Source organism: Melopsittacus undulatus, chromosome 6, assembly GCF_012275295.1.
Source record: "Melopsittacus undulatus isolate bMelUnd1 chromosome 6, bMelUnd1.mat.Z, whole genome shotgun sequence".
NCBI classification, from domain to species: domain Eukaryota; kingdom Metazoa; phylum Chordata; class Aves; order Psittaciformes; family Psittaculidae; genus Melopsittacus; species Melopsittacus undulatus.
The window spans coordinates 82,838,035-82,863,998 of record NC_047532.1 but is presented as its reverse complement, the minus strand read 5'-3'; the positions used below and the strand labels follow the sequence as shown (position 1 = coordinate 82,863,998).

The 25,964-nt window shown below is 42.6% G+C and overlaps 1 protein-coding gene across 1 annotated transcript in view; it reads left to right on the top strand.

Annotated features, from left to right (window-relative positions):
* Nucleotides 1-3,114: 3,114 nt before the first annotated feature.
* STAG2 (STAG2 cohesin complex component) overlaps nt 3,115-25,964 on the top strand; it is a 77,761-nt gene continuing 54,911 nt past the window's right edge. Inside the window, exon 1 of the mRNA XM_034063478.1 lies at nt 3,115-3,306. The gene's annotated coding sequence lies outside the window, so the exon portion shown is untranslated. The remainder of the gene's footprint in view (nt 3,307-25,964) is intronic.

The following is a 25,964-nucleotide window of genomic DNA, read 5'->3' as shown; positions in this document are numbered from 1 at the left end:
CCAGGCTCTCCCAGGGCTTCTTTTGTCCCCATGCAACGGTTGAGAACTTGTTCCACTTTTCTGCCCCCTATATTCCTACCCACCATTCAAGAGGCTGCTGTGCTCGCTCCTTAGATGTGTGCTATACAAACTGGTTTATGGTGGTTATTTGGTGAGTGCAGTGCTGTGTTGGGAACCCTCCCAGGACACAGATGGCTTAAGAAATTCCCATCCTCTGGTCACTGGAGCAGAGCAGAAACATTTCCGACCTTGACAGGAGCACATCACACCTTCAGTTATGCTGAGTGAACTGCTCATGTGGTTGTACTCTGAGAAATGATCTGGTTTGGGTAAAAACAAAATGAAACCATTCCCTCAGATAACAAATGACTCCTCTCCCTATCTCTGATGAGGCAACAGCTTTGCTTACAGAGCAGCTAGGCAAAGAGCTGAATGGGGCAACTGGGAGAGAGGAAATGAACCGGAGAGTGCAAAATCCTCTTGGGCAGGCTCTGTGAGCAGCAGTTCATAGTACACCAGGGCACCTGGAGTCTGGTCTCCAGAGTGCTCCCATGTTTTGTTGTCACAACTCTAAAAAAGCAAACTCATCATGTGAGTCAGGACACCCAGAAGTGTTTTGGATCTGGGCTTCCAAGGTCTGAGTCAGCTCTGGAAACAGGCTGAACTCTGCCACAGCACTGTCAGCACTTGCACACTCATTCCTTCAGAAGCACACCCTAAGAACCCTGTCACGTTTTGTTCTGCTGAATGCATTTACCTAAAATAATCTCATCTATGAGGTCAAGTGTGAAGTACAGTGGTTTTGGAACACACCAAACATCTGATCCAGCTAATACACAGATTTTATGCACAGCTGCCTCTGAAGCTGCCTCATGCTGTGTTCCTGCCAACTCTCACAGTAGACTGCTGTAATCTCACAAAGTTTTGGATGTGAGTTGTAGTACGTGTAGCCCTATTGTATCTCAAGCAGAAAATACACTACTGGAATTCTGTGTGCAGGAAAAACGTTTGTTTTGGAAGCGGTAGTTTGTTTTCACGGAGAGGTTGTCTACCTGGCAGCTGTCAGAAGTTGACTGCACAGGGAAGGCACAAATGGATACAGCTCCTTTCCATCCATTTGTGTGTAAATCAACAACCATCATGGTAAATATACATATATTTTGAGACATTTATATATATATATGAATTATGTTTAAAACTTGACATTTGGTGTGTGGATTTAACAGATTATCTTTTCTTCACAATTCTTCTACAAACATAAACAGATTCACACTGAAGATCATCATTATCAGCAGCACCTGTAGCTGTGACTGAAACCTTGCTCACAGTTTTATGACTAGTCAGGGTGCTATTTTAAAGTGCTCCCTAACAGGGAATCTTTCTCCTCATTTTCTTGTCAGAAGGTGAAAAAAAAGACATTCTGAAACATAAATTCAAACTATAGAGTTTATTTTTCTAGGTCTGTTTCATGTACTACAGTTTCCACCTAGAATTGCTAAGTGACAACAACTCATATTACAGCAGGGTTTCTTTTATTTTAAACTCCTTATCTCACCACAGTTTCCATTGTAAGCGTTATTGGCTCTGCAATGCCTCAGCTTTGAAACACTGGAACTGACCTCACAGTTACTCTTAAGTGTCCTGCCTAACAAAGGCAGGAGTGAGCAGAGTAACTCAGCTTAGTGCTTGCTTAGTTATGCTAACCCTCCCCCAAAGGGGAAGTAGGTAAAACACAAGAGGACGATTAGTCTAATTACCAGGACAAAACTGTTCTTCGGGGGTGGTCTCTCTTCCCAATTAACAAGGGATAGGACAAGAGGAAACGACCTTCAGCTGCACCAAGGGAGGTTCAGACTGTGTATTGGAGAGGGTGCTCAGGCATTGGAACAGGCTGCCCAGGGCAGTGCTGGAGTTGCCATCCCTGAGTGTTCATGCACCGTGTAGACGGTGACATGGGTCAGTGGTGGCCTTGGCAGTGCTGCGGAACAGTTGGACTCGATGATCTTAAGTGTCTTTTCCAACCCAGTTGATTCTATGATTGTGCTGACTGCTCTAACTATAAGCTTGTGTGCAACTACTCAGCATGAGTAATGTACTCAGCATTACACAATACAGAGAAAAAAACGTAGCAAAAATTACTGAGACCTGTGCTTGGATAAACAAGACCCACAAATTTTATACCTGGTTTTCTATATTGGTTCTATGGGCTCACTTCAGGTTCATGCAGGTAAGAAAACACACTCATAGCCTAGGAGCAGCTCCTGATTTGAACTGGGAACGTGCTCAGTGATGGGCAGAAGTGGGAGACATTTCAGAACGCTCTGAACCACACGAAACACCATCAGTGGCAGCCACATTGCTTCTGTTTGCACCACCACACAAGCTTGGTGTCCTCAAGATAAGGCACCCTGCATCCCTGTGGGCAAATGTACATTTATCTTCGGAACCATAGGCTCCCTTGCGTACAACTCGTCTTCCTGAGCGCAGAACTGATGAAGATAGAATAGACCAGCTATGGTGGCTCTGAAGGGATGGTGGTGGTTGGGCCCTGGTGATTACTATGAGCTTTTGAGGACCTGCCATTAACAGGACAAGACGGCGAGGAGACACTTCAAGGGTTTAATGCATTCTTACTATAAAGCCTGAACTTTACCTCAGCTTAACACTCATTTTCTAATTACTTCTGCGTCCCGAAGCAGAGGACACCGACCCCATTCGCGTGTGCCCGTGTGAGACCGGTCGCGCCTCTGGGAGCCGCAGCTCTCGCTCCTTTTTAGGCTGTCCGCCCTCCTCGGTCACCCGATCCCGTCCGGAGAACGCAGCCAAGGGTCGGAACCGGAACCGGGGCTAGGTCCGAGGCCGGGCTGGGTCCGGAGCCCGAGCAGCCTCCGCCCCGCCCCGCTCCCCTCAGGCGGCTTCCCTCCCTCGCTCACGGGCGGGAGTGGGCGCGGGACGCGCGCTCGCGCATGCGCGGCACCTTGTTTACCCCGCTCTGCGCGGCCCTGCCCGCGGCCTGCCGGCAGGTGTCGCCCCACGCCCAGGAGAGCGGGCGCCGCTCGGTGGCCGCCAGGTGGCGCCTGCGGCCTCCATTCGGTCGTGAGCCGCCGAGCAGCGAACACCCCAAACAATCCCCGGCGCCGCCGCCAAATTAAACAACCTGCCCGAGCCCCGCGGTGCCCCCCGCGCTGCCCCCGCCGAGCCTCCGAGACGGGCCGGGCCGGGAGCCAAACCGGCGGCCGGGCAGCGGGTATAGGAGCCGAGCTACGCGCCTGGGCCTCCTCGCTGCCTACGCCGACACTGGGCAAGGTAAGTTAGAAAATGGCGGCGAAGCTTCTGGAAGTTTGGAGGGGGGACTCGGGATCGCGGTGCGTGGTTGCGGAGAGAAGCCCGGACGGGGCCCGCGGTCCCCGGGCCTGCGAGGACGGCGCGGGGCGCTAGGCCGGCTGGCCACAGGGACTCCGCGCAGCCAAGATGGAGGACGGCGGGGCCGAGCCGCGAAAACACTCCAGCCCCCCGCTTCCCCACCCCCCCTTCCCAGCGAGCCTCGGCGGGGAGGGGGGAAGCGAGCGGAGCGCGGCTGAGGGAGCGAGAGGCCGTCTAAAGCGGCCCCCGCTGCCCGTCCGGAGCCCTGTGCCTCCTGCCCACAGCCGGCCGCGGGCAGGCTGGGCCCAGTGCGCGGCGAGCTAAAATGGAGAACCACCTTCTCCTCCTCCTCCTCCTCCCCCCTTCTCCCGAGCCGAGCGGGGGCTGCTGGCAAGATGGAGGACTCGGGCATTGTGTGTGCGGGGTGTGTGTGTGTGGGCAAGCCGGGCCGGGCCGGCCGGAGGGTGCGGAGGGAGGGGACGGGGATCGGAGCTGACGCGGACGGAGCGGGCCGCGCTCGGCGGGGCAGAGCGCTGGGCCGCGCAGGAGAAAATGGTGGGGTGGCTGCCGGTGCCCCGGGGTCGGGTGTCGGAGGAGGCCGGAGAGAGAGGGCTCCCAGCCCTGACAGCGCTCGCTTGGGCTCTCTTGGCTCTCCTTCCCCCTGCCCAGCAGCTCGGCTCTTCCTGCCAGCCCACGCCTGGCGGCTTCTCGGAGGGAAGTACCGAGGGAGTCTCTCCGTCTCTCTTCCCCGTTTCGGCTGAGCTGGGGTAGCTCCGTCCACCCCTTCCCGAGCGACGGGGCCGAAAAGAGCGAGCTCCTCCGGCCCAAGTGAGGACGTGGGGACTGACCTGCGCCTCTCCCCCGCTGGCTCCTCCGAAAGAGCTGGCGACCCCCACCCCACCCCGGGCGCCCAGCTCGGGGAAGGCCTTTGTGGGGCGAGTGTTCCCCTTCCGAGTGACTTTGGGCGAGCTGCCCGTTGAGAGGAAGAGTTGTGTCGGTTTCCGTTCGCCTTGGTTTATTTATTCCTTTCGGTAAAGAAAGGGCTCTTGCCAACTTGTGCCGGGGCCGCCCGGTGCTGGGAGCCGCGTGTTGCAGGAACCCCGCTGGGCTCTGGCCGGCCCTGATGGGGGAGGGGGGAAAAGGAGGAGGAGGAGGAGGAAGAAGAATGCTTCTTACTGGGGGGTTTTGGCGCCACTTTTGTTTTAGATAGCGCTTCTCTGCCCCCTCCTCCTCGGCACGCACTGAACTGAGCTGAACCCTGCCCAGGTAGGAAGCGAGAGCTCTCCTGGTGTTTCTCCTTTTCTGGGCGCTTATTTTCCCTACACGGATTAAAAACACACAGTTGTTGCCGTGGACAGGGACTTGGAGGGACAGGGAGGCGGAGGACGGGAGGAGAGCGGCGGCAGATGGCTGCGCGGCCCCGGGTTTCGGGTGTCCTTTCCCTGCCTCCGGGTGCCAGCCCCGCCGCTCTGCCTCCATCGCCGGTAGTGTCGTGGAGTCCGTCCCGTCCCGTGGAAATCCGGGACCGACCGACTTCAAAACGATTATTTTCCTTTCTTTTCTCTCCCCGAGCACGGGGAGCGAAGGCGCTCGGCTGTTTAGCTGCTTTTTATTGATTTATTGCGCTGCCCCGGCCCGGCTCTGGCTGTTGGCTTCCCACTGGGTATAGTGTCCGGAGTTAACCCAGAAGTTCCGATGAGTCCGGTGCTGTAGTTACTGCGGGTGTTCGGTGTTTATTTAATGACTTTCGGTAGCCCGGTACCATTGCTAACCCCCCCTTGCAGTGCCCCCCACAGCCACACCCTGCCGTGTCCGGTCTCCTTCGCCGCGACCCCTCGTTCCCCCTCCTCCCGTCGTGCCCGGAGGTGACCCGCAGGGCCGGGCCCACGCTGCCGTGTCCGTCGGTGGGCCGAGGAGGGGCCATGGCAGCGCGGCGGGGCCCGCCGGGGCGGGGAGTCGGGTTACCGAAGTGCGTCACAGGCGGCCCCGACGGGGCCTGCTTCGCCGCCTCGGGCCGCCGCCCCACCCGTCGCCCATTGGCCCGCGCCCGGACGGGAGGCGGTGGCTTCCGACGGGGCCCGGCGGGGTTCCGTTTACCGTGGGGCGGCCCGAGGCGTGCGGGGAGCGGCGTAGAAGGTCACCCTCGGCGTGCTGCTCGCTGCCACGCCAGCCCTGTTGGGCTGGGTGTGTTTGGAAGGGCAAGGCAGGAGAACAGCTTCTGGGTCTGGACAGCCGTCGGTACGCGAGCCGGGAGTTCTGTCGAGTCTTACTCTAAATGGAGCTAGAGTTCCGGGCACGTCTCACAGCAAAATGTTCTTCAAGCAGAGTCCCAGTGCTGACTCTGGTCAGTTCAGTCTCGACTTGTGACTGATTATTTCTGTATCAATTAAAATGTTTGGTCGTTTGAAATTACTTATTTCCTTTTAATGTTATTTTTCCCGAAATACTTTGTTTATCCACGTATTCATTATTATTCCTGGAGTGTCTATTATTGAACTGTTTGGGACTTACATAATACCCATGTGCAGGCGGATTGGTTATGTGCAGGTAAATAAACACCACGAGTGATTGTGCAATTGGCAGACATTAATCTCTGTCTCCCTGATACTACTTGCTCATTATACCTCAGTTTTCATTTTTTGGCTAAATCTTGGTGGTGATCAGCTGCAAAATCACAATGCCGCAGTTCTCGTACGGGGGCTTTTTGGAGGGTAATTTTCCCTTATACCCATGATGACAGTTTAATTACACAATGAAGCAGAGTGTGAGAAGGCAGCTGCAGTGCTGGTAGCATAAACCTTCAGCAGCAGAGCTGAACGGGTGGGAATCCCCATCCCGTTCTGGTTAATTAAAGACTAAGAATGCTTCAAAGTGATACAAAGAAGAAAAGTTGGCATTAACTCCCATGTCTGACAGATAGATCTTGCTCTGATCTAGCGGAGGGCTCGTGTGGGTGGTGCTTAGCAAAACCAGTGACATTTAATGGCGTCATCTACAGGTGGGTTTTATGCAACCCATGAGGGAAACTCGTAAATTTCTGTTACTTGTATTAACTGTGAATTTAACATTGGATGTTGTATAAGCTTAAATTCAAACAAAGGCAAGGAACTGTGGCATGGGAGAAATGCTTCAGTCTTCCTTTGAAACTTCCTAGTGCTCAGATATTGCCCAAGTTATGTACTTAAGCCAGAGTTAAGTTTTTGGAGCTTTTACAACCATTTACAGTTTTTTTATTACAGTTTCAGGAAGATAATAGTGAGTAAAGTCAGTAAACAGTGTAAGGATTCGTTAAACTTGTATTTAAGAAGATCAGTTAAAATTTACACGCAGATCTTTTAGGGATAATGTTTTGATGTTTTGCAACCAAAAGCTGAAAATTACTGGGATATTTTAATGTTGTTGGGTTTTTATTTTTTTAAATGGGTTCTGTGAAATGACAAAAAAATTGGTAGATTCATAACTTATTTAAAATATTAGGTTTAAAAATACATTGTGCTCCTTGGAAGAGCATTCCATATTTAAAATAGTATTCAATTAGATGGCTGTTAGTGTAAATCAGATTCCATAAATACGTCACATTCTAGCTTTACGTGTTAAAGTCTTTAAAGGCATAAATATGCACATTGAAATAATTTCTGCTTGGAAGGAGTGTAAATAGAATTGTCAGTAAAATGCTCTCAAAGTTTCATTTTGTTTCAGTATAAGTTATGAACAACCACTGATATTTTTTTTCCTACGTTTTAAGTAATGTAGACAGCTTCTCTTGAATATTACATGCCATTACAGTCTCCTGTAGAAAATAGCTGCAGGCAACTAACTACTTGTAAGTGTGTGCTCCTGTTGGTGGGAGCAGCTACGTTAGACTTAGTCAAATCATGAAATAATGTTAGCACATCAGAACATGACGAACTTTTTTAATTAGATTGCTCTCTGTCACTTATGGTTCAAATTTAGAATGATTTGAGAGTCCTCAATTTGTCATTTTCATTTGTGGTGTTACTGTCTCAGTTGTTTTGCTGCAGGCAGATACAGGAAAGATTCAGTTTTTGGAACTTATGTTGCCAGCGTAAGCAGGTTGTATGTTTTACAGAAGCCTTAAACACTTTGGTTGCTTATTTGCACTAAATGAATCCCCAAAAGTAAGGAAATATTTCTGTTGGTTAGTCATGCTTCTCGCTTGTGTTATTGAAAGGCTGTGCTTTGTTGAATGACGTGAGGTTTGGAACTCAGTGTGATCTCTGCTCTCAGTGTGACCATTTAATCTCTGATTAGTTTGAAAATTTAGGAGAATATTATAGGTGTGAATTTCCAAAATATAGTACTGGTGGGTTTGGGTTTTATTTGATGGTGTTTGTGTGTGTGTGTGAGGAATTAAGAAAACATACTGGACAAGGATTGTGTGTTTCTCTCAGATAGATGCTAGAATTTCCAAGAGCTTCATCTGCTTCAGTATTTGTCCTGTAATGGAAAGAAGGGATTGAAAGCATCCATCAACTTAACACTTCAATATTCTTAAATAAGCTCTGCTCACTTTCTCCGTAGCACTTAAACACTTCACATTCTGAAAGCTTTACCTTCCTTTTATGTAAGAATCATTGACAAGAAGTGGTAACTTAGTCCTTGCAGAACAGGGGTGAACAGGGAATTGGAGTTTTAGGTTGGAAAATAAGAAGCTTATATACAACAAACAAATGGAGGCATGGAAAAGCTCTTTCCTGTATGCATCACAGAACTTAAAATGATGGCACCCAGGGTTATTGCACTGGTTTAGGTTCAACACCATCCAATGTTTTAGATCATCTCCACTTGTGAAGTCAAAGGGTAAGTAAAAATAGGAGTTCTTCATGGTCCCATAGCTCTTCTGATGCTAGTAGTCCTGTGGTTTGGTCTGCTCTGGTCCTCTTCGTGCCTACCCACCCTGTTGTGATGTTGGCTGTGGATAGAGGTGGAACTAAATGGGGCTACAAGCAGAATAAATGTCCAGGTTAAGATAGCAGAGCCTTTCCTGCCAGAAAGGAGCTTATTTATGGTGTGCCAAGTCATTTGTTACGGTCTGTTCAAGGCTTCTTCTGGAGCGGGTCTGGATTGGTTGTGGTTTGTCGCAGGGTTACTCTCTTTGGCCCTTTCCCCTGCACCACAGAGGGCGCTGCGGAGGCATTTGAAGGGTCTCTGGGGGAGAGCCATGCTTGGAGGCCGGTGCATGGAGGTAGAAGGACTTTGATTTCTGATGTTGGTAAAGGAAATTTGTGAGGGAGGAGCTTTTGGTAACCTTGTTGGTATTACATCATCATAACTGAAGCATTTGTGTTTTGTAAAAGAGTGTTTTCGGGAGTAAACCATTTAAAACTACTGCACCATTCTGTGAACAGGTTTCGTGTTTGAAGATTAGTCCAGTAACTTCAGCTGGCTTTTTATATTAGGGTAAAAAAAAGTGCTCTCAGGAAGTTTTATATCTTTGTGATTTAAGGGTAAGCCTTGAAATCTGATGAGACTTCTAACAGGGTCAGGTATTTACTTACAGGTGATACAGTGAAAACTTCTGGTTTGAGATTTGGAAATGAAAATGTACTTTTAATCATATGTTCTTTTAAGAACTAATTTTCTTCATGTTTTCTCATATTGGAGTTTTTAAGAATCTGATGAAGTTGGATTTTTGTGGGGGGGGGGAGCGGGAGAGTAAATATGGTGTAAGAGAAACTTGTGAAGATGGCTCTCATTTAGATCACCACAGACAAATGTAGACCTAATGTTGAATTGTTTGAGTTGGGAAGCTTGAGGGACTATTGTCTGACTAGCTTCTATCTTGAGAAAGATATTTCACTATTCACATATCAATACAGAAAACTGTTCTCTTGATCCTGTCAGGTTGATGCTGGGTTCACAAAGACTAGAAGAGTCCTAAATTTCTTGTGTTGTGACATTGCAGTAGTTCAGAGTGCTTCAGTGCTTTTTAGTATCTGTATCTCTAAGTACTGCATTATTAAGAAAATCTCAGACCTGTGAGATCTTGGGTGGAAAGGGGAAAGTGAGGCATTTCTTTCCTTGCAGCTCACAAACATTTCTGTGCAACTAGTCAGATCTGAGGAGAGATCTGGCACCAAATTTTTGAGATGAGGATGTGGGGAAGCTTGATCTCTCAAGATACCCCCTTGGCTTTCATGCATCAGCTTTTCCTGGCCTTTACTGGCTCCAGAGTAAATCCAGTGACACTTCAGGAAGTATGGAGGAGCACAGGCTGTTTTTAAACTTCTTTATGCTAGTTGGAGTCAGAAGTGAAGGATGTGTTGAATTGCATTTGTATGCAGTTACATCTTGTCTTATTGTGACTTAAGAGGAAAATCAAGTTAGCTGACCTGTAGCTGCTTTGTCCATGTACACCCTTTATGTCCAGGAATGGACTTTTTTGTCTATTCTGTACAATTTTTGGTTGTGTAACTAGCTCCAACCTCCCCCTCTGGAGGGCTTATTTTAATAAGGGGATATAATTAGTGAGTAGAAGTAAGAAGATTGGCATATATTGGAGGATAACTTGTGATCTGTGATTGAGAAGTCAATCACAATACCCACCTAGGAAGAAGTATCTAGAGATGACTCTGTTGGTTGGTGGGTTTTGGGTTTGGTGGGTTGTTTTTTCTTGGTAAATGACTGTTTTATTTTCTTACAGTTCTGAATCTGATGCCATATTAGTCCTGCCCTTACACAACCTTTTGTACATTTTTACTTCACTATGCTTTTATTTCAGTAAAGGTTAGTCATTGGATTAGTATGAAGCAGTATGTGTGGCACTTAGAAGTCAGTGGAAGAATATTTGTTTTCTACAGCAGTTTTTTGTTAGCGCTTCTGTGTTGTGGCTCAGAGAGGAAAGTATTTTTGTCTCTTCCCATTATTCTAGTGTTGATAGGGCAAGCCAATAACATCTTGTTTATATTTTGGAAAAGGTCTCAAGTGGTTCATGTTGCCATGTAATACAAATGTCTACATGCAGTGGTCTACAGTGATAAGAATAATTACAGCTGGCATCAAAATGTCAGGGTTTTCTACTAGCAAAATAATGAAAAGAAATCAAGTATACTGATATTTCAGAAAGTAGAAAATACTTCTGAAACTACTGACCACGTAAAAAGGAAGCAACAAACCTTAAGAATGTGTGTTTTATTTAGTTGGGATTGCATTCCAAAATTGGCTTCGAGCTGCTGCCAAGGTTTGGTGAAATGCTGCTTAACTTATGTCCAGTGTGTGAGATTTGGATGATCTGCAGGACAAGTAACCGTACCTGCAGCTTCACCCTTCCGCATAATACCCCACTCCCACCTAGTGACAGTGTCATTAGTGCACACACTTGTCAGTTTGATGCTTTCTGGGAAGATGTGGTGATGTACGTGTAGTCACACAGAAAGAGGTCTTAGTGCAATTACTTTCCCATTGCTTAATAATACATGTGATCTGCCTAGAAAAATAGGAATATTTTTGATTTGGAGGTAATGTTGCAGGTCTTGGTTATGGCTGAAATTGATTTTTTTTTTTAAATTTAACATGGGATTTCAGCCTAAGTGGATCTTTCTGTGTTTGTTTGGTTTTTAGTAAATAACATCTTCCTTGCAGCATCTCCTCTGGGGAAAAAAGATAAAATTGTCCTTTACTTTGTTTGCAAATAAAAATAAGCTGTTAAAGATAAGGCTTCCCTGTCTTTCATGCACTTACCTGTTACTTCTTTGGATAAAACTCCCAGGTTTCCCCTTAAGAAAGATCGACTCTGGAAATCTGGACCATAGCAAGTCTTAGTAAGCAGATAATATGCAAGTAATGTAATTGGCTGATTTTATTTGTCAGAGTGTAATCTTCCAGCAGGAAGTGTTGCGTATGAGCAGAGCTTGTATGATGTAGGGGGTGTCAGTATTGAAGATGCATATTTTCTTTTCTTGTATGTTACTTTATTATGTTGCTACAGGTGATTGACTACATAGATAACTGAAGTTGCTGCAACACCACTGTAAGTAGTAAATGTCAGGAACACAGTTTTGTAGTCCATGTAGTGTGCGTTTGAGGTGTCTAGTTTTTGATTTTGAGGGGATTTTATGACATGAGTCTCTGGAATAAATGAGTGGGTATAGTGGCCAAATAATTGGAGTAGTAAGGTGGTACATCCTGTACTACTGGCAGTATTTGTCATTTCACTTCTGATCTTCTTAAAAACAGGGAACTGATAAATTATGATGATTTTTTCCAAGGGAGAAAACTGGGGAAACTTCACAAAAACGTTTTTTAAACTGGGACTGCTCACTGGTGGTAGTTCCCATATGGCAATACTGTGTGTGTGGCAGACAGGCAGGAAACAGAATTGATACAGGGTATTGTATCTTGATTTAGGGTAAAGGATATGATTTAGGTATAGTTGGAAAGGAAAGACTGTGATATTCATAATTTAGTTAATTCTTATTCTTCTCCTGCTCTCCACACTCAAGCTGCACAATCCTGTCTATGACCAGGTTTTGCAAATAAAACTTGCTTCCCTAAGCATTTACCTGTTCACTTTCAGTGTTGTTCTGTACCAGTGAAAACCATTCCTCCTTTCAGTTTTTGTATTTAAGCACTGATATTTTTATTCCTCCTCATAAGTATTATTTCTAGAAATTTACAGTTCATTTGAAACTATGGTAACCAGAAAGGAAAGCTGCACAAGTATCTCTCTGGCATCTGTGATACAGGTCTGTTGTTACTTGCCTAATAAACAGTTGGCCAAAAAAGGTGATGCTCGTTTTTGTGTATTGATTTACCAAACACAGAAATGGTTTATTAAGGCAAATACTTTAGTGGCAATGGATTTTTTTTCCCGTGTGCTGCAGCGTTACATTCTTTTCTCCAATATTCCATGTTTCTGCTGCTCTTGTTTTATTAGGTGGGCTTCCATTTGACTTGCTTTGATAAGCTGTATTTTCAAAACTGATGCATTTCTATTGATATTTATTTATTTTTTAGATGTTCATGAATCAAAAAGCATCAATGTAGCTATGTGTGTATCCTGTCTTACTACTCTACTGTGAAATAGAGCAGATTTTGTAAACTAGAAGACCTGTGGCCTGACAGTTGAGACATAATCAGAAAAATCAGCCTTTAGGCATTTTGTTTCTCTTGCTGCATTGCATTGTCTTTCTGGTTATACTGCTCAATTTCTATTCAGCAATGCAGTGGTTTTATGGAAGTTAATAAAACTGTACTTACAAGAGGGTATCTTAGTGCTTCAGACCAGTAACTGCTGGCAAGCAAAAATACTCTAAGCTGGCACAGGACAGGTTGTATACATCAGTATGATATAAAAATGTCAAAAACATTTTTAGAACCTTTAATTACAGTAACACTGCATAGAAGAAAATACAGTAAGTCATCCTCTTCATGTACAGGTGATCAGGTATTAAGATTCTTCATATTCCCTCCCATATGCAATAACAATCTCTGCAGAACTGAATTCTCAGTTTGTATCCCCTTGGCACAAAAAGGCAAAAACTTCTGTGAAGCATACCTTGCATTCAGAACTGGTTAGGGAAGTTTTGTTTACAGAGAGGATTTATGCATTCTTGCATAATCCTACAAATGGGCTTAGTTTTCCCCTATCTCTAATGAAAAGAAGCATGGCAAAATTCTAGTGGTTCTTTTGGATGCAAGAGTGAGTCTGTGTTATTGGTAGCTTGGGGATTTAAGAAACTTACTGAAGTTTTTCAGTTCTTCACAGTAAGGACTATTTGACAGTATAAGAGTATAGAATTGAGGGGCATTGCCCCTTTCAATATTTAAAGTGTCATATCAGTTGCCTGGTCCAACAGTAGTGGCATTTTTTTTCCATAACTGTAGGTCTAGGAAAATAAAACTTGATTCCTGCTGTGGTCTGCTATTTTTCTACCTGATCTTACTCTTAAAACCTACTTGGGCAATATGCCAGTTCCAGAGGCAGTCCTCTAATCTTTGTAGTTATCTGTTTTGTTGTTGTCCTCTCCCCTCTTCCCCTCCCAAAATACTGCATAGGCTGTCAATCAGAGCTCTGAAAGGAATTCAGGACTGCTGGTGATTTACATTAATATATGCAGGCAGGAAGATCATGTACATTTTTCTTTGGTTTCGGTCTACATGCTAGTTAGAAGTTCTGCAGGTATTATATGGAAGGGGTTATGGAGGGTTTAGGAATGGTTGTAGAAGTTTCTTCCCTTCAGGATTTCCCTCCAGCCTTTAGCATGGTTAATCAGATGCTGTTGTCAAAACTCTGCTAGACCTCCTCCTTCGTTTGGATGCTTACCAGCCTGTTGTGGTTAGATCTTATTATAAGCCTTTGCACTCTCGAGTTTTCCGTGGCTTATGGAAGTTGCAGTGCCAGTTCTATACGTGAGGTCTTTCTCCTTTTTTACGGAATGTGGACCGTTCTATGCAATGATCTTTAGTCCCATTCCTCTCAGTTTATCTCCCTCCCAGCTTCTGAGTTTGGGGAGGCATGCTGAGGCTATGGGTCTCATCTCCAGGAGTACCTGATGGATAAGCCAGACATATCCTTTTTGATGAAATATTAATATTGTCCTTTAGAGGTCCTGAGAAATAGGCTAAATAATGCTTGAACACACTGCTTGCCTCTTCTCTCCATTTTAGGCTTAGTTTAGACCATTTTGTTTTCTTCTGCTTTTGGAAGAAGACTTACAGAGTGATTCTTACGATGTGGAACCTTCTGACTTTTTCCAGCTAGCTGAGAAGATGCTGGCATCTTTAGGTGCTTGGGAAGGGCTTTACTTCTGATTGCTCAGTTCCTCACCATTGTACAATTTAGATCTGGGGGAACTGGTCTGCTGTAGGCAGAAGCTATGATTTGTTGAAAATAAGCTTCCATAGAATCATAGAATAGTTAGGGCTGGAAAGGACCTTAAGATCATCTGGTTCCAACCCCCCTGCCATGGGCAGGGACACCTCACACTAAACCAAATCACCCAAGGCTTCATCCAACCTGGCCTTGAACACTGCCAGGGATGGAGCATTCACAACCTCCCCGGGAAACCCATTCCAGTGCCTCACCACCTTTACAGTAAAGAATTTCTTCCTTATATCCAATCTAAACTTCCCCTGTTTAAGTTTTAACCGGTTACCCCTTGTCCTATCACTACAGTCCCTAATGAATAGTCCCTCCCCAGCATCCCTGTAGGCCCCCTTCAGATACTGGAAGGCTGCTATGAGGTCTCCACGCAGCCTTCTCTTCTCCAGGCTGAACAGCCCCAACTTTCTCAGCCTGTCTTCATACGGGAGGTGCTCCTGTCCCTGATCATCCTCGTGGCCTCCTCTGGACTTGTTCCAACAGTTCCATGTCCTTTTTATGTTGAGGACACCAGAACTGCACACAAGACTCCAAGTGAGGTCTCACAAGAGCAGAGTAGAGGGGCAGGATCACCTCCTTCAACCTGCTGGTCACACTCCTTTTGATGCAGCCCAGGATACAGTTGGCTTTCTGGGCTGTAAGTGCACATTGCTGGCTTATGTTCATTTTCTCATCGACCAACCCAGGTCCTTCTCCATATTGATGCTCTGGATCTCTTCTCAGCCCAACCTGTAACTGTGCTTGCGGTTGCTCCCACCCAGTTGTAGGACCTTGCACTTGGCATGGTTAAACTTCATGAGGTTGGCATCAGCCCACCTCACAAGTGTGTCAAGGTCCCTCTGGATGGCATTCCTTCCCTCCAGTGTATCAACAGAACCACACAGCTTGGTGTCATCGGCAAACTTGCTGAGGGTGCACTCAATCCCGCTGTCCATGTCAGCGACAAAGATGTTAAACAAGACTGGTCCCAACACCGATCCCTGAGGGACACCACTCGTTACTGGTATCCAGCTGGATTTGAACCATTGACTACAACTCTTTACTTGTGGCCATCCAGCCAATTCTTTATCCACCGAGTGGTCCACCTATGAAATTGATGTCTCTCCAATTTAGAGACAAGGATGTTGTGTGGGACAGTGTCAAACGCTTTGCACAGGTCCGGGTAGATGACATCAACTGCTCTACCCCTGTCCATCATTTCCGTAGCCACATTACAGAAGGCCACCAAATTGGTCAGGCAGGATTTCCCCTTAGTGAAGCCCTGCTGGCTGTCACCAAGCACCTTGTTGTTTTTTATGTGCCCTAGCATGCCATCCAGGAGAATCTGCTCCCAGATTTTGCCAGGCACAGAGGTGAGACTGACTGGTCTGTAATTCCCTGAGTCATGCATTTTCCCCTTCTTGAAAATGAGGTTACATTTCCCTTTTTCCAGTCATCAGGAACTTCACCTGACTGCCACGATGTTTCAAATATGATGGACAGTGGCGTAGCCACTTTGTTTGCCAGCTCCTTCAGGACCCATGTGAATAATCAGACTGACAGCTACAGCATGCTTTGTGAATCTGTAGCCTGATCAGAAATATTAGACAAGGGAAAAGCCACATGTACAGATCTTTGAGTTCTGTAAATTGTTTTAGGTTGTACAGAGGATTCTAGAGATTGGGGTTCAGTGTCCATTTATACAAGCCCTGTCAGAACTGGAGTTACTCCTTCGGTGTTGAATGCGGGGAAGGGCAGTGAGCATGGCTACTGGGCATTAGTTCTCCCCAGCTTTGCAGGTGCTCCTTAGGACTAGTGTGAATATAATTGCAGTTGCCTGAGTGCTCTGTTTCTCCTTACTGCTATTGAAATGTTTCTGTGGGACTTCCCTGCTTGGAGGCATGCCAAAATGAGTGTGTGGGAAGACTTAATACTTGCTACTTACATAGCATTTTGTATGTTCAAAGTCTTCTGCAAATATTAACTAATCTTTATTTAACATTTGAGTCCAATTTCTGTCAGAATAAATCAGTAACAGCCAGTTATGACCTCTACTTTTTCTGATGTCAAAAGAATAAAATGCTCAAACTGGAGTGGTTAAGAATAATATTTATCATCTTATTAACATACCGTTTTTGTCACTCTACCCTTCTGGCTTACTGTGGTGTAGAGGAAAGTTATGAATAGAGTATAGTACTACTCTTCAGGAGGTCTGCGCGTTATAGGATCCTGACTGCTGCAAAGAATGGCATTTCGTTCATCTTGTGTGTGGTATTTCAAGCTTTTCTGTGATAGTTTTTGTTTTGCTATATTACAGTTTATTTCTGTCCATTCTAGGGAGCCATACTGTATTCATAACAAGTAATGCTGAGAGAATAATGTTAATTCTGAGCTAGCTTCTTCAGAACTGGCATTCATCTGAAAACATAGTTTTAAGTTTAAATTTATTTTAATTACTTACTATATACCTGTATTGAAAAGTACTAAGGTTTTTTCCCTGTGTTCTGGCATTATAAATGGTAGTTTTAACTTGATGGATGGATTCTCTTCTGCTGTGTTGTGTTGCATCTTGGAGAAAAAGAAGGTGAAGGGGAATGAAGTGGTGGGTAGTGTATATTGGTCTTAAACTTCCACCTGGGAGCTGAAATAGAAATCTCCCAAATGAATGTAAGAAATGGGCTGACAATTATGTGTATTCTCATGGGAATGTGGAGTTTGCAGAATTTCGAGAACAAAATTCTGTTTCATTAGCAAACAAGTTTGAATTGTAGCTTGTAACACATTAAAAGCTGACTATAAATTTCAGAGAGAAAAAGTCTATAGTAGAAGGTCTGTTTTTTGTACTCCCTGATACATTTTGTCTTTGTCCAAGCAGTTCACCAGTTCTGAAGTGGTTGTTATGTATCATTTTGCTGTTGAGTTTTAGTTGATGAGTGGGTTTTGTTTGTTGTAAGGTTTGGTACCATTAGAAGTTAATTGGCTTAAAGGCTTTTGACATTCACTAGGTGTGTAAAATGTAGCTTCTTAAGAAAAATGGTGGTGTACAGAAATTAAATGCAGGGCTGGGACTGTTCTAAGAACTTCTTAGATTTTAGTTGAAAAGAAATAAAATAGTCTTTCTATTTGATTATCATCTGACACAATGGTAGTCAGAACAACTTGGGTATGAACACAATAAACAGAAATGCTCTTTGGTTGTTTTGTGGTAATAGCATGATTTTTAGAAGCTACACAGATCAATGCAGAAAATCATTAGAAATAGAACTAGTTCTCATTATGTACTCTTAGAGTATTAGACTACTCAGTGGTGAGTGCTGTCTGTGATTGAATAAAGCTAGTCCTGACTTCATAGAGAGTAATGGCAGATTCTAATCACGTCTGATATGCTAAAGAAACATTGTAGTAATAGATTATAGGACCTGAATGAGCCCACTCTTGGCTGTACTTGGTAAAATGAGCTAGTGGTTCTTTTTGTGAAGGGATGTAACTGTTTCTATTTCTGTCACATCTCTGCTTCTTTCATGGCCATTTTATAGAGGATTTAGGCAAAGGTGATCAGCGGTTGGCTTATCAGAATATTTTCAGACACCACAAAACAGTGAGTTCTTAATTTTTGTCACTGAAAAAGCAGCATGTTGGGGCCAGGCTTTTATGTTACGTAGCTGGCTCAATAACACTTGGTGCTGGCATTTGGGTGCTGTACCAAAGATGCATCATAGCACTGTAGCCAGAGAAGATAAGCTAGATTTGGAGCAATGTATAGTAACTTCTGAAGCAGTTGTAGTCTACCAAAACAGTATGGGCATCTCTTTTTTTTCTTCTTCCTTTGACAGTTGATCATGTCTGCTCTAGTGTCTCTCTGATTTTGAAAGGAGCTGTTTCCATGCACCAGCCACGGGACTCTTTTGTGGAGCCGTCTCAGTTTACTGAACTGCTGGGAAGCTAATTCATTCAGAAAGAAATTAATAGATGGCTGCTCAACAAAGGGTCTGACAAGTGCCCTTGACTATGAGATATGGCCAGAAGTAAGTGCAGGGAGAAGTGGGACTGTTCCTTTCACCAGGAGCAACCTATCTATTTTATGTATTACAAAATTACAATGGTTATTGTTTGTAGTTTCATTCATTATTTAGCGATAAACAGGTCAGGTATGGTTAATGCAGTCTGTTCAGACTGGTGTAAAATGTGTTCTCAGTTGATAGTTCACAGGAATATTGTAAAAAGATTGGAGATTATTAGCACTTGGTCAAGTTGTTGCCATTGAGCAGCTTCCTTTCTAAAGGTGGATGGCAATTTGAGAAAGCATGTAAAAGGCAAGGATTGTGAGAAGGGGAAGTAAATAGAGCTGGTGGAAGTGCTTGAGGTTTAAAAATGGATTTTGTAAAATGCATGTGTTAGGCATTTCATGTTCTAAAGTTTTCAATAATAACAGTTTAAAACCCTCAACTGCTGGAGAGCATGATGGGTTTAAATATGGACTTAATGTTCAGGATTTGGTAGCTTCTGCACAAAAGGTTTAATGACATTTAGAATTGAGGGGTACGTTTTGCAGGTTGTGCACTGGGACATGTGCATCACAATATAGTAGAACATAGTCTACAGTGTTATAAATTCGGGGTATCTGTGTTCTCAGACTGCTAAAATTTTACCATCTTGATACTTCTATTTAAGTGGTTCTCTGGAGCCACTAATCTGGGAATAGATTATACTCTGAATAAAATGGAGGAAGATTCTGTGCTTTATTCAGGGAACACATAGATGGCTGAATTAATCAGTTAGACATGTCAAACAATATAAACTGCATCTTGCTGTAAAAACAGTGCTATTTTGGGCATCATACAAAAGCTTAACTATTGCAGTTGCCACATTTGGAAGCAATATCTTTAAGCAAATATAACTGTTTAATACCATTAATTAATACCATTAATACCATTAATGTTAGTTAATACTATTTTATGATAATGAAATGTTGCTGGCATGCAAAAGAAGTTACTTGAAAGGTACTTTTCACCAGTGTTACTAGATTCTCAAATCTAGACACCAATGCTAAGGAATGTGTTTGTATGGATATACATGGAGTGAGATCAAAAGGAGAGGAGAATAATTTTGGTTAGTTTGAAAGAATATAAATTACCAACACATAAAGTGGTCAAGAATTTTGAGAAAATACTTTTTTAGACTATTTTCATGATACAGTATAATGATAAATCAGCATTGAAGGTAATACAAACTTAAGGAAAGAGTGCCTTCAAGGAAAACGTAGTAGAAATTATTTGGTAACAGGACTGAAAAACACTATTTTTGCATTGCTGTTGGGTGTGTAGTACAGTATGTTGGTTTGTTATAGTCTGTGTTGATTTTACTGAACAAAGGGTGAGTTTATCTTTAGTCTTGGAGATACTTTGCCTGCTATGTGAGTTAGGGTTGGTTTTCTTTTAAAAATACCATTGTATTTTAACTTCCATTACTCGAGTAACAGTGATATTTGAAGCTATGTGCTCATGGGGGAGGGAGCACATGAAGCTTTCTCTGTTCTTGGCCTCCTCCCTCCCCAGTATAGGTGTTCTTTCACAGAAACTAAATTAAACTGGTGCTTGATAAAGTAAGGGCTTTTTCATCATTGTTCCACGTTGTTAATGCTTTTGTAATTTAAAAGTCAGTTGTATTTTGATGCCTGTCCTTTGTGAAAGAGGCTTGGCAGCAGTGTGTCAGTGAATCAAAAATGCCACAATTTCATGTTAGGAAGGTGCTAACTTCTCTGTCTGTTTGTAAAATCGACCTATAATTCTCAAATTGGTTTAATGATGAGTCATTTATCTTCTGTCCAGGAAAGATCTGGTGGGATGTGTTGGTACAAAATAACCAGAAATGTAGTTGTGTGCCGTGATGTAATATGTCAGGTTTTCATGACTGGTGAACTGCTGCTGCTTTGTCCAAGTATTAACAGTTATGGTACTGGTGTGGAAGGGCTCTTGCAGTGTCCCATGGCACAAGAAGGCAGGTGTTTGTGCAGAAACCTGTAAGATGGTGTGATTTAAGGTTCACGGTTTTGACTGTCCTATAAATTAGCTCTTCCTGTGCTGAGACTCTTCTTCCAGTGACTTAGTTCTTGAATACGACAATTACTTACTCTGAAAATGTTATGCTTAGGCTAGATTGGGTTGTTCTTCCCCTGCTTATTGTTCCTTGTGGACTGTATGTGATGCCAGTATAGGTGAGTATATCCATCAGTGTACCCTATCTATCTGTATGGATTTATGGGTTACAGAAGGAAATTCCTGTTATTATGGTTGAATTTTCTATTAACTGAATACTGAAGATTTCTTATTTGAAAGACTGATTGAAGGCAGAAAAGTATTGCAGAAAAGTATTACTAATTTTGCTTAATAGAAGCTAAATTGTGTGCTAGGTAAATATTGTCCATAATGGCCGAGTATTAATCTTCTTATTCTAATTTGTTGGCAGTTAGCTTCCTGAAGGAAATCTTTATCCATGCCATTTTCATTTGTCTCCTTCTGCTCCTTCATTCCTGCCCCCACATATTTAGATTTATGAATAGCATCTGTCTTTGAACACTGTTAACTCCTCTGTCTTTTGGAATCCTCTGCAAGACATGGTAGTGCTGCCCTATTTAATTGCATTTAAAACAATCTTTCTTGCATTGATGTTTGCTAATTCTTGTGAGGTAAATGGTCTTCAGGGTAGTGAGTAGAACAGGGGAGCTGTCAATAATGGAGCTGTAGGATAATGGGTCCACATTAACAACTCTCACTGACAAGGCCTAGCAGATTTCCCCACCTGTAGAAATGTGAGGACCCGAAGTCACCTTAGTCATAAATGGAAGCTCATAAAGTAGTTCATGGACTAAACTTTCATTTTAATCTTATGCATTGATGGAGTAAGTAAAACCCAAACATTTTTTTCCACTCTCAGGAAAGGTTTCCACATTAGACCAGTCAGTTTTAACTGAAATGATGAATTACTTTGAAACAAGAAGTACAGTGTTGCACTCTTGCGTGTATGTTTGAGAGAAACTTTCTGTTAACATAATCCTCCTTTTATTTTTCCTTAAAGTATGCTGCTAATTTCACTTGGACATGTAGTAATATGTGCTACAGAAACTGTGCTGTGAAAACTCAGTCTTAGAAAAGTGGTGTTTGAATTCAACAGGTGAATTGGTGAGTTCTTGAGGGAAGCGGGGTTTGGTGGTGCTAAGTTACATGAGTGCTGCAGCTCCTGCACAAGAGCTAGCAAAGGAATTAAAAAGCATGTGAGTGTCAGTGATATTGCTATTTATTTTATGCAGTTTTAGCGAGGGAAGCTTAAAACTGAGATGTGCATAGTGATTGAGGTGTTCTTCAGGGTAGCCAAAACTTTGGTAGGTTGGCTGTGGTGGATGGTCATGCAGTTCTTTTTGCTTTGGCCAGTCATATGTAGCTATTTGCATGTCTGTGTACAATATACCTACCTTAAAGGTCTACTTTAAAACTCATATCCCTCTAAGAAATCCTCTAATTTCTTGTCAATAGCATTTGTTCTGGCATTTCTCTGGAAAATATGCTAGTGTCCAATTGTGGGGGAAAATTGTATGTATTTGGGTTCTTAATGTTCTTTTCACAGGACTGAAATATGTGAGATTGAAGTAAGTGGGCTCTAGAAAAATGTTTTGGATTCCACAGTATTCTTAGCAATTTGGTGGCTTAAATTTAAAACCACTTTTCTTGTCTTAGACCACTGGTTGAGAACACCATGGCTTTTTCAAGGAACAGTACAAAGCTTGCCTTGTCTGAAGGGTAACTGTTAGGTTAATAGCTGGTTTTCAGGAGTAAATTTAGTGTAGTTAAAAGGCTGTCTTTTTTAATAAATAAGGGTTACAGATATTTGTGATGGGCAACATTTCTTAATGTATACACATTCTGCACATAGATTTCACTGAACATTCTTTTACTTTTAGCATTAGAACCACGACAGCTTTTCTTTCTACCCATTGATAAATCAGCTGAGGAGCTACTGCCTAGATCCGTGCTCCGACTGTCTGTACTCCATGTGCTTGTAAGATTTTTAGCTCATTAGAGAATTGCAGAAGCTTTCCAGGACTTCCAAGCAATTTTCACAGGTTAAAGTGAGATTGAAAAGTAATGCAAAAATGTGTAACTGACGATTTCCTTCACATCAGTAATGGGTCATAGAGGGTGTAGGGAACCTGGGGTACATGGGGGATAGGTTGATGTTAGAGGTGCAATTGTGAGTACTGTCTGTAGATATAATAAGGTTTTAGGGCTAGATACCTTCTGTTGCAATTGTCCTTTTTCTTGCTCCCCACATATGGAAGTACAGGCAGTGGTGGAGCAGACAGCAGAAATTTTGTCTACTATAAAATGGCTGGGGAAAGACGAGGAAGATGAATACTGCTTGTTCCAGATCTGCAGTTCTCTTTGGGCTTTGGGTTATGGGTGTTCATTATTCTTTCTGGTGTAAAGCTGTTCTGTGGGAAAACAGGTAACCCGTATCCAATGTCAACAACTTTCTCAAGTCTAAAAATTCGTGAAAGGTTTGTTTTACATGACTGGGAATGAATACATTAAGTTATAAAATTGTCAATCTTTCTTAAAATGCTGCTCTCTGAGTGATTTTATGTCTGTTAAAAATACCAATATATCCTGTGAAAGAGGGGAGGTTTGCTAATTGTGGATACCAAATGTTTTTAATAGTAAGTTCTCTTTACTCATGACAACATGCACATGCATCCCTTCTTTCATGTGATTGAGGGGACTGGAATACTGCAGTATTGCTAGTTTGATTTTTGTTGGCTTTTAACTGCTAAGATTAATGCAAATCTGGCAGTGTGGGGTGGCTGTTACCTGCCTTTGCATCACTAGATGTGTTATTGATGCTGCTTTAATCAGCCATAAGCAGTTTCTAGAGAACATCTTGAAGACATATTGTTTCCTTGGGGATTTATTGCATTTGCAGCATCACACCTCTGATCCTGCTGCTTACAGAATATGATTATCAGCCATTAGTGCTGAATATTTAAACGTGGTCACTACATAGTGTTTCCCTTCTTGTGATTTCTATCCTGCTCATTATTAAGGATTTCTCTAGTGTGCTTAGGGTTGACTGTTTCCATGCACTGTTTTTTCTCCCCTGTACTCATCATTCCAATATAAATTCTGTCTAGTTGTTAGTCTCATTGACAGAAATGTTGATTTTTACAAAATGATTTTTTTCAACCAAATGTTGTTGTTTTCCTATGGAGGGTGAAAGTTCCTTTTTTTCTAGGGATCAGTCAGTCTCTATGTGCTCTGTATTGTCCTGAGTGTCATCATGTTGCCTCGATGAGAACTGTTAACAAATAGCATGTCATATTGCACATTAGAGGCTGTGGGATGTACAAGAACATCAAATGGTATCTGAACTCTGGTTTTTTAAATAAGTTTTTTGAATGTTTGTTTTTTGTTGGTTGCCTCCAGCATAAACCCTATTGTCATTTTACTGCTATGCTGGAAATGGACATTTTTAAACTGTTGCTACTTTTATAAATCACAATTTCATCTTATATATGACAATAGGATTTATTTACTCTGTTGTTTTAATGTAAATTTGGGGAATGATAAGTATCAAGACTTAAATGTTTTCTTTTAGTCTCAGGGTGGGGAATCATTGTAGTGCATGAACCCTGATGGGTTAATTGGTGAGGGATTTAGTTTACATGGACAGCCAGGCACTTATTTGTCTTCTCTCCCTTGACAAATACTAGCTTCCATTTTGAGTGAGAATAATGTTCTGGTAAAGGGGAGCCATTTAATGACACTATTTTATGCTAGTGCTTGGGGGTTATATATGTAGTAATCCAGCAAATACTTGGAGACTTCTTGAGCTGGAAATTGCTGCTTGTGTTGCTCATATGAGCAAATCAAAGGATCACCTCATATGTAAAGTGAATTGCTTGAGGAGTAAGTCGCTTTCTTCAGGGTTATTGAAGGAAGTGACAATATTTGGTATCTCCATCTGGAAAGAATGCTGGGCAGTTGTCTCTTTCTCTGCAGGATGATCTTTAGCCTTCTATTTAGACTTGAGAAAATTCTTGAGGAAATCAGTTGAAGATCTGTCAATGTCATTAAAGTGCTTAGTTCATACTCCACAGTTTCTCACCTGTCAGTCAGAACAACTTTTATTTTCTCCTTAATGTGTTTTTTTCTGGAGGGTTCAAGGGGACTGATTACAGTTCTAAAATGTATATACTCAGTTGGGCTGCAATACAGGATTAAATATAGAAATACTGTAATGTGAAGAATGATTAAACCTTTGTTGCTGTAGAATGTAATTTATAGTCTGTAATCATACAGTTAATAACATCATTATATGGTCTGATAGAGAATGGCATACAATTATTTTGCTTGAGAAGAGAAGATTATTATTTCTATATGCTACAGAAAAACCTGATGACATTCTGCTAGGCTTAAACTGGTAGGGTGTCCTTTGTGGATTGGCTTCTGTTGTAGTCAGCATAAAATGACAGAATTATTCCTTTAACTGTGTCCTACGTGTTGAGTGTTTTATGCATTTATGTGTGAGAAAGGTGTGTGATCAACAATAGTGATAGAGTACTTCTCTGTATCACTACTACAGGGATGAGAAGGTTCCTTTGGAACTTGTCACTGGTAGTATGTTTTTACTGTGTGTAAATCCAGTGCTGAGACTTAGATATCTAACTTCTAACACTTACTGTGCTTTCTTATTTTTGGATCTTAATGGAGTTAATAGATCCATTACACATGGATCTTAATTGGAGTTAATTCCCTGGGAGACCTGCACAGAGCTCTGCAAATTGAGTGATATCTCAAGTTCTTTATAAAGCTTTTCTAATTTCTCAGGTGGTGTTTATGTTTTGTCATTTAATTTTGCTGTTTAAGCAGCTCTGACTTTGCCATCTTTATGCTTTAGTCCTTCAAATGCTCTAGCTATATTCTTGGCCCTTCTCTTGCTGTGTAAGTCAGGTTCACAAGTAGCTAACTACTGCTTGTTCTGTGGTCCATCATCAGTCTTCTCTGACCTTTTTAAAGGTTCTGGGGTGATGTTTGGCTCCTTTTATGCTGGTCTACTCTTCTTGCCTTTGCTCCTTCCCTGCAGCTAAGACTTGTAGAAGAGGATTTTTACTAGTTTGTGGCCTGGCCAGTGTGTCTTGCTAAAACCAGCTGTAAAAATGCTTACATACCTTTTGGGGTTATTTTCTTCTGCCTTATTTTCTTAGTGGGCTGTGTGTTATACAAGATTCTGCAGTTCTAGAGCCATTTTGACACTTAGCATATAAAGTCTTAAGTTAATTCACATAGTAATACAATTTATGTTCTGTAATTAATTTTTTGGCAGGCATCTGTTTCACAGTAATGAATTGGTAGCAGTTCCTAAAATGTCTGTTGACTGTCTAGAGAATTGTAGGAAAGCTGGCATTTAAAAACGTTTCTCATAACTGCAAGAAGTGGGCAGTTCTATATTAACCCATCTTTGCTCAGAAAAACTTCCCAAACTTCCAGCTGGAATTACATATATATATACTTAACAAAAAGGTAGATTATTTTTCTCTTGACAATCTGAATTTAAAGCATAATTACTTTCCCTTAATTTCAAAACCACCCTGAAATTAAAAATAATATGCTAACTGTAAAGATAGTAGGCATGTTTCTTAAAACACACAAAGTCCAACCAAAAATGAATACAGCCCACTTGATGCTGTATTATCTGTTATCACTATTGTCTCTAACGCCTAGCAGCAGTT